The 8,808-nt window shown below is 46.7% G+C and overlaps 1 pseudogene; it reads left to right on the plus strand.

The window, feature by feature from the left end:
• Positions 1 to 206: 206 nt before the first annotated feature.
• LOC141271627 (uncharacterized) lies at positions 207 to 7,950 on the plus strand (annotated as a pseudogene).
• Positions 7,951 to 8,808: the final 858 nt, after the last annotated feature.

Genomic DNA, 8,808 nt, shown 5'->3' on the forward strand with positions numbered 1-8,808 from the left:
AAAAGTGGTATATGCCTCTTGCAATGGCAAGATGCAATAGCGATGCAATGGATTTCTCACCCTTTTTCCTATTGTATGGACAATCGCCAAGACTGCCAATCGACATAATGTTCGATACTCTGGTGTCAGAGACTTACAGAACATATCCGGAGTACATTCGGAAATGGAAGGAATGGATGGCAGAGGCATACAACAAAGCGTCCAAAATGGTTACACAAGGACAGAGCAAGAGTAAGGAGTACTATGATCAAAAAGGTTATGGAGCAGAATGGGCACCAGGAAGCCGGGTGCTAGACAAGAATGTGAGAAATGCGGTCCAGGAAAACTTCATTCGTACTGGGAAGACAAGGTGTATGTGATCGTAAGGAGGAAAGCTGTTGACAGCCCAGTGTATGAAATCTGATTGGAAATGGGAGACAAGAAAACCAGAATAATCCATCGGAATTTACTACTACCCTGTGATTATCTCCCACCACAACAAGACTTCCCAGAAGTAGACCGACATCGTCCGAGATCGACTAAGGAACCACCACAGACTGAAGCTCCGGAGTTGGATAGTGACCTTGAAAATTCCGATGGAGAACAACACACCATTGTATTTCTCGGACCGGCAAGGAGAGGGATGTACCATCCTCAGGAGAGTGAACTAAGTCCTGAGGCTCCAGAGTTCATACCAAGGAATACAGATGAAGTACAATTCAGATCTGATGATCGAACACCGACCCCTGAAGAGACCAATCGACACTTAGGAGAAGCGTAATTACCATATCGTGAGGAAACAAGTGACTCAGGAGAAGTACAGGAACTTACAGAGACAGCTCCAAGAGCATCTGAGGAAGCATGGGAAATGAGTGCGGCGGAAGAAACTTCTGTGACCGAAGAAGCCGTGGTCTCTGAGAAACAATTCACCAAGAGGATGTCGACTCGAGAAGTGAGGAGGCCCGTGATGCTGACGTATGGGACACTTGGTGAACCGAGTCAAGTGCCAAGGACTGTCAACTGGAAACCGGTATCTCTGCCTGCGGACAAGGTGAGCCCACTTGAGTGGTATTCACCACCGAGAGGCAATATGGAATATGTTGCCTGGTGGAAAGACTTGTTTACATGCTTTGATTTTCCTTGAAAGACTTTGTAGAAACAAAGAACTGTTAAAGCATAGAGAGAGGGCTGGTTGAAGACGTACGAAAAGCTCCAGCTGAAGGGATGCTGATGATGGCATTCAAAAAGGAGGGAAGGCTGTGACATGCAGAAGTAATGCTGTTGCAGAGTGTGACATGCTGAAGCGCCCCTGCAAGTGAAAAGGATTCAAGTCAGGAGTGAAGCTAAGCACAGGTCAGGTAGAGTTCCTGAACAAGCAGTGCAGAGTATTGTCAGGCAGAAAGATAAGGACGGGAAGAAATGGTGTCACGGGGATCATCTCCCTCAGGAACCCCCCCCCCCTCCTACATCTCACTGTGCTGTAAAGAATGCTGTGTTCAATAATGTACCTTTGCTTTATAACTGTGCTGTCCTGTACTACTGGGAAGACTGTGAACTGCTGTGCTGCTAAGAAAACTGTACTGTTTGTCACTGGAGCCTGTTGCTCATAAGACTTAACTTGCACTGGCTGTGCGGCTTTTTATTAAATGCTACTGTTCTACAGTTTATGAAGACTCTTGTCAAGTGTGTCTGGTCAGCAAGTGAAACAACCTACATGTCTGTGCCTGAGGGTCAATACCCCTATGTGCCTGAGAGAAGTTGCAGCACATGGTCTATGGTCGCCCTGAGTAACGGTTCCCCCAGGATTCCAAAGAATTCATGCAACCTGTCTCCCCTATCTAAACCTAGCGGCGTGCGTGTAACAAATATGATTACAGAAGATGAAAATTAAAAATGCTCAAATTAGACCATTGATTGAAATATCATGGTATTAAAAAAAGCAAAAGAAAAGGAAGACAAAGCATAGGTCGTTAATACATGAATTATAGAGTAAAAAATAGGCACAGGCACTAGTGTCCTATAACATTGGAAAGGCAAACATTAAAAACTCCTAAGAAGACTATTATAGGTGGTATTCAAACAGTTCAACTTTACTGAACAAATAGCAGTACAAGAAGCTTATTGGTTATGGTCACTTTAAAACACTCAATATGCTCAATGGTGTCACAGTCAGATAAGGAACAGAGTGTCATAGAATTAACTGAACAAACATAACACAAAACAATGATGTAACCATATATTTTAACAGACAATCTGGAGTAGATGTCCATACATTTAAAGAGAACCTGTTATCAGGGTTTAGCACTAAAAAGTAAAGCTATGGCCATACTGGCACCGTTATACGGATTAAACTGATACCTGCGGTATCAGAATAAACCTTTCCCGTTTTAGGTCAATTAGAATTACCATATTGTTTAATATTTGCCAAATGCCAGAATAATGAGAGAGAGAGAATGTTTTAAGGTATTTTTATTACTTACTGCAGAGTCAAAAGTTTACATACATTTCATTAGTATTTGGTACCATTGCCCTTAAACTGAATGACTTGGGTCAAATGTTTGGGATATCCTTCCACAAGCTTCTCACAATAGTTAGTTGGAATTTGGGCCCATTCCTATAAAATCACAGTTTTATCAGCAGGAGATTATCAATGAAGAACAAGTAAACCTGCTACCAGGTAGTCTAGCATATTCACAAGCTCTGTATAACCTCACCACCACCACTGATTGGCAGCTTTCTGTATACACAGTGCATAGGCAGAAAGCTGCCAATCAGTGGTGTGGGCAGGATATACAGAGCTCAGCATTTAAATAACTGGTAGATCTGCAGCAAAGAAAACAGCGATTTTATCAAAATGACAGCAAGCAGCCCAGTAAGTGATACATCTCTGGAATCAGGGTCTTTACTCCTACATTATGCTGCTTTGAGATGGGGTAGCAAAAACCTGGTGACAGATTCCCTTTAACAATTGCTGAAGGTAGTGAGCAGTACAAAAGGTATAAGTAGCCCCATATTGACTTGAAGCACCACTCTGGCATTTTTTTTAATTCACCGCCGTAGTGGTAGAACTAATGTCTGTTCCCTGCCCTTAGTAAAAGATTTACCAGCTGCCATCTTCAGCTCCTCCTGGTGCCTCTCCGGTCCATCTCTACCATCTTGTTTAAGTCTATGAGACCCTTGTTCTGTCCTCGTTCTGGTTCTCATAGACTTACATTGAATAATGACCTCCGACTTGCCCAGAAAACACTGGAGCGATCCGACAGATCACAACCAGCAGAAGGCCAACCGCAGAGAGGCCGTACTCAGCCACAGGCTTTAGAGGGAGGCCGGCATGACAGGGTTAATGCGGGATATAGGGGGAGGGTTTGCCAAGGTAGGGGTGACTAGGGTTTGTGGATGTATTTACATTTAATTTGATTGGTGTGTATTGTAGGGGAGGGTATTTTGGGGTAGGGGCATTTATAGGGGAGGAGTGAGGTATATAAGGGACGGCCATTTGGGATTTGGCAGCCATTTGAGGTTGCCATCATCCCTTAAGCATTATCTATCTGGCTACTATGGAAGCTGTTGAAGGGATTTTGCAGCAACTGCGAGATGCTGCTGGCCTGAACGGGGCAGACTGGCTGCAGGCTTCAGTCCAAAGCCTGCTTGGGGGTACGGGAGCCGGTAATGTTACACCAGCTCCTGAGTCACGACGGCCGCGGAGTGCTAGGCCTCCGGCGCGCCTTAGCCCTGAAGAAACCCCCAGGGTCCGGTGGCGTATCAGGAGCCCCTCTCGGGACCCTCCAGTCGGGAACAGGGCTCGCGCTGCTGCGGCCCGTGCTTCCCGATCTGGGAGGAATCCAGCGACACGCCGGGACCTGCATCAGGAGGAGGTGTCGGCCTCCTCCTCTACAACACGAGGCGGCGTGTCATCAGGAGCAGGTACGGCTGGCCCCATGCAGCGGCGGGGGCCTGCTCGGCGCATTGGGGCTAGGACGACACGAGGACGGGGGCCTAACCTGGAGGCCTCTCAGCGCAGGAACGGTGACGATCGCTCCGCCCATCTCCCAGCGGTCCGGGCCGCAAGTGAGGATGATCTAAGAGCGGGTGGTCAGGATCCGACCGGCCCCGCCCACATTGCTAGCTCCACCCACGGTGCGGTCACGGCGGCCGTCAATCATAGCGCTGCAGGCATGCAGCGGGCGGCTGGCTCTGCGACTGCGGGGCCAGGCAACAGTAGTCACGCCGAGGTGATTCAAGGATACGGGCAGCACATTGCTGGCTCAGCCCCCTCATCAGTTTTGACAGCTGGTCACGGCTGTAGCCACGCTGGCTGCAGCCATTGGTTGCCTTCTACAGCTAATGCGGGGTCACGATCAGAGTTATTAACAGGGCAGCAGGCCGCTGGCCCCTCAGGTCTCCCTCTCACTGCACATCGGGCCCAACAAGGATCAGATGATGGACGTCAACTCCAGGATTCAGGATCAACGGCTGCTGGGTTCACAGCACCTAGGCTGCCAGGTGAGTCATCGCAAACTTTTCCTTTCATGCTCCGGTTACCAATGTTAGCATTGAATAATCAGGATGTACCTGGGGGAGTTGGCGGGGGCATTGGTATATTGATGCAGGGTTTAAGGGATTTAGATGTTTTGCTGGGGACGGGGACAAATGTGTCACAGGGCATAGGGTCGCCTACCTCTGCATGGCTGGGTAATTTTCAATCGCCTCAATCCAATACATTGGGCGCAGGGGGAGGTAATTTATCATCCGGTGACTCTAACACAGGCATATCGGGTCCTGCACAAATTGTGGGAAGCGAGGGTAATAAGGACAAAGATGATAATGTGAGATTAGATGATACGGCGAAAGGGGAAGTTTATATTTGCTTCGAAGGGCCTTTGGGGGCACATTTGAAGCCTGAGGTCAGGGAGAAGATATGGAAAGGGGAATATGTAGACATATTCTCTTTACTTCCATTGGAACGCTTCAATCTGGATAGGTTTAGGAAGGATGATTCCAAAAAAGAGGATGAAGAAAAACGAAGGTACCGCCTGATACCACGGACCTTTGCGAACTGGTTGCAGGCGTTTGCGATTTTAGCCAGTGTGATAGGTGAGAAAGCTTCAGAAAATTGTTCGGGGCTTTTTTGTTATTTAGATGCAATCGGGGAAGCTTATAGGGTGTATGGGGGACAGGGGTGGTTATGTTATGACGAACAATTTAGTCAGAGGAAAGCGGTGCGTCCTAGTATCCTTCAGGACCATAAGGATATTGCCTTATGGCTGAAGGTAATAGCAACGAGTAGGAGTGGACAATCTAAATCAGTCCTTTCTCGGGAGCGGTGGTGGTCTCGGACAGTCTGGACACTCGTCAGCTGTTCAAAGAGGATTATGTTTCCTTTTCAATGAAGGATCCTGTAAATTCGGTAGTAAGTGTAAATTCAAACATGATTGCTCCTTATGCGGTTGTAGCCATAGCGCAGCCAGATGTTTCAGAGGGGGTAAAGTCAGAAGCAGTGAAGGCAATGAGAAAAGGGGTGACGCCGGTGCGTCTGGCAGAGATGCAGCTATTTCTAAGTAGATACCCAGACAGGGCAGCGGCCTCGCTATTAGAAGAAGGTTTTGATGTTGGTTTTAAGATACCGTTCATTGATAGTAAAGTTCAATTTATTGCAAAAAACTTGAAATCCGCGTTTCAGTTTCCTGAAGTGGTTGCGGAAAAATTATCAAAAGAAGTGGCTTTAGGGAGAATGGCTGGGCCTTTTGCTTACAAGCCCTTAAAAAACTTGCGGTATCTCCGTTAGGCATTGTCCCAAAAAAGGAATTGAGTAAATTTAGGCTAATTCATCACCTCTCCTTTCCAAAAGGCACGTCAGTGAATGATGGTATTGACCCTGATCTGTGTTCAGTGAGTTATACTTCTTTTGACATGGCAATTAGTTGGGTCCGGTTTTTTGGAAAGGGGGCATTATTGGCAAAGACTGGCATAGAGGCGGCTTTTAGGCTGTTACCGGTACACCCGGAGAGCATGCACTTATTGGGTTGCTCTTGGAATGGTAGCTTTTTTGTAGATCGGTGTCTCCCGATGGGTTGCTCGCTGTCCTGTGCATACTTTGAAACATTTAGCCCCTTCTTTGAATGGGTTGTTAGGGATGTTTCTGGTCTAAATTCTTGCATTCATTATCTGGACGATTTCTTATATGTGGGTCCTGCTAATTCTCCCGTTTGTTCAGTGTTATTCCACACTATCGTGAGTGTGGCTAAGAAGTTTGGAGTGCCGTTAGCTGCCGAAAAAACTGTAGGTCCGGTGACGTCTTTGAGTTTTCTCGGAATTTTAATCAACACGGTTGAGATGGAGTGTAGGCTTCCCGCTGAAAAGGTTGTTGATCTGTTGGAAATGGTATCCAGAGTCAGGAAGCTGCATAAAATTACTTTGCGCGAGTTACAGTCTCTTCTCGGTGAATTGAATTTCGCGTGTCGTATTATGCCAATGGGCAGGGCTTTTTGTAGGCGTTTGTCTTTAGCAACGGCTGGAGTAAAATCACCTCATCACTTCATTAGGTTGCATAAGGAGTTGCGGGATGATTTGGGAATTTGGACTCAATTTTTGGAGTCTTATAACAGCAAGTCGGTCTGGATTGCTCCGGTGGTGAATGCTAGTGATCTGTGATTGTGCATTGATTTGTCAAAAGAACAAGGTTTTGCTATTCTTTTTCGGGGTAGTTGTGTTGAGGAAAAATGGCCTGCGTCATGGCGTGATCAGAATTTAGTTGATAATCTTACATTGATCAAACTTTTCCCCATCATGGTTTCTCTTGTCCTATGGGGAGAGTATTTTCAGACTAAAAAGATTTGTTTTTCATACAAGAGCCAAGGGGTAGTTTAGCTATCAATTCTTTGTCGGCTGCATCGCTGCTGGTTGTAAAAGTGTTGCAACGTATGGTGCTGATTGGCTTATCTTTGAATATGTGGATAGTGGCAGAGTTCAAGTTGGATCCTTTAATTTCAACCGTTAATGCTGTTTCTCATTCGCAGTGGGATCAGTTCCAGTTGCCGGCACCTCAGGCGTCATTGACAGGTTTGGTATGCCCTCCAGAACGTTGGAATCTTCCCTTCGAGCTGTAAAGAATTTGATCCGTCAATCTTTATCTACAAGGACTTGGTTGTCATATGAGGTCGCTTGGCAGCAGTGGGAGGAGTGGAAGGTTGCTATGGGAGATCCTTTAGAGAGCGAAAGCCTTTTATTATTATTGGTTGGTCATTGCTGGGAGGAAGGTTGGTCGGTGCCAGAAATTAATAATTTGATGGCAGGTTTGGCCTTTGGTTTTAAAATAAGGGGTCTGCCAGACGTAACAAAAGCAACTTTGGTCCGTCAGGCTTTAAAAGGTTGGCGGAAGGGCTGGAAGGTGAGAGATTGCAGGCGGCCCATATCATATGGATTATTGTTAACATTGGGACATCTTCTTGGGTCAGTATGTAAATCTCCATGGGAAGACAGATTATTTCGGCTAGCTTTTTCTTTGGCCTTTTTTGGGGCGTTACGTTTAGGGGAGTTGGTTAGCCCATCAAGATTTGTCAATGGGGGTCTTTTAAAGGAGGACGTGAATTTATATTCGGATAGAATAGAGGTTTTCATTCGTTTTTCAAAGACCGATCAATTCAGAAAAGGGTGTAAATTAGTATTGTTCGCAGTGGCTGGGTCTGGCATGTGTCCGGTTCGTTGTTTGAGAGAATTTGGGCTGGAAGTAGTGGGATACAAATCACCATTATTGGTTCATGAGGACGGCTCCTTTTTGTCTCGCTTTCAGCGGTGCTGAAAAAGTGTCTGGAGGTTAGCGGTATCTCGCCAAAAGAGTATAGCGGTCACTCTTTCAGGATTGGTGCAGCCACTGAGGCAGCCAGGAGGGGGTTGAGTGACGAGTTGGTTAAGAAGATTGGGCGCTGGGAATCCATACGGTTTAGGTCTTACATACGCCTGGCTTTGGTGTAATTAAGAGCATGTTTTTAGTTCTGTTTGACGTTACTGTTTCTCAGAGTCGTATTTCAGTTTAACTTCACAGATGTGGGTCCCCGACTCGTATGGATCGTAGGCCATTCTTTTGTTTTCCGGGCTGCACTGCGGGCAGCGGTGAGGCCCGCCGGCCGCCAGTTGGGATTTTCGGAGGATGAAGCTATTCTTCGGTGGATTGGAAAGCGGGGAATGGTTTGGCGACAGCTCCTGGTGGAATTCCATCACTTTGTGAGGCTTGATCGGGTTCCTGATTTGCTGGTGTTACATTTAGGTGGTAATGACCTGTGTAAGAGGTCGTGTAGGGAACTTATAAAAGATATCAAATTTTATATACTAAGATTGTGGGCAATGTTTCCAAAGGTTTTAGTTATCTGGTCAGACATTGTTCCACGGAAAATTTGGTGAGGGGCCCGATCAAATGAGGGAATCAATAGGGCCCGGGTTAAAATAAATAGGGCAGTGAGGCGTTTCAAGGGGAGAAATGGGGCCTTGGCCATACGCCATTTAGAATTAGAGTCTGGAGAAGGGGAGTTCTGGAGGAGGGATGGGGTACATTTGAACGCGGTCGGTACGGATATGTGGTGCCTGGCAATTCAAGAAGGTATAGAAAAAGGTTTAAGAGTGTGGAGGGACACAAATATTTGAGGTGTCAGAAAATTTGTGCTCATGGCATGGGGGGATCCTTGAAGTTGGTGTTCATGGTTAATGGTGGATCAGTGGGGGGGGGGAATCTCGGGAAGTTCTGGACCCCCCTACATGGTATTCAGTGGTCTCGGGTGGTTGATCCCATGGGGAATGGATCAGAGGGCCCGTGGTTTGGGGCATGTTTCATTGGCC

The sequence above is a fragment of the Phyllobates terribilis genome, unplaced genomic scaffold (assembly GCF_046119375.1).
Source record: "Phyllobates terribilis strain yellow unplaced genomic scaffold, ASM4611937v1 Scaffold_5__5_contigs__length_657084704, whole genome shotgun sequence".
Classification (NCBI taxonomy): Eukaryota; Metazoa; Chordata; class Amphibia; order Anura; family Dendrobatidae; genus Phyllobates; species Phyllobates terribilis.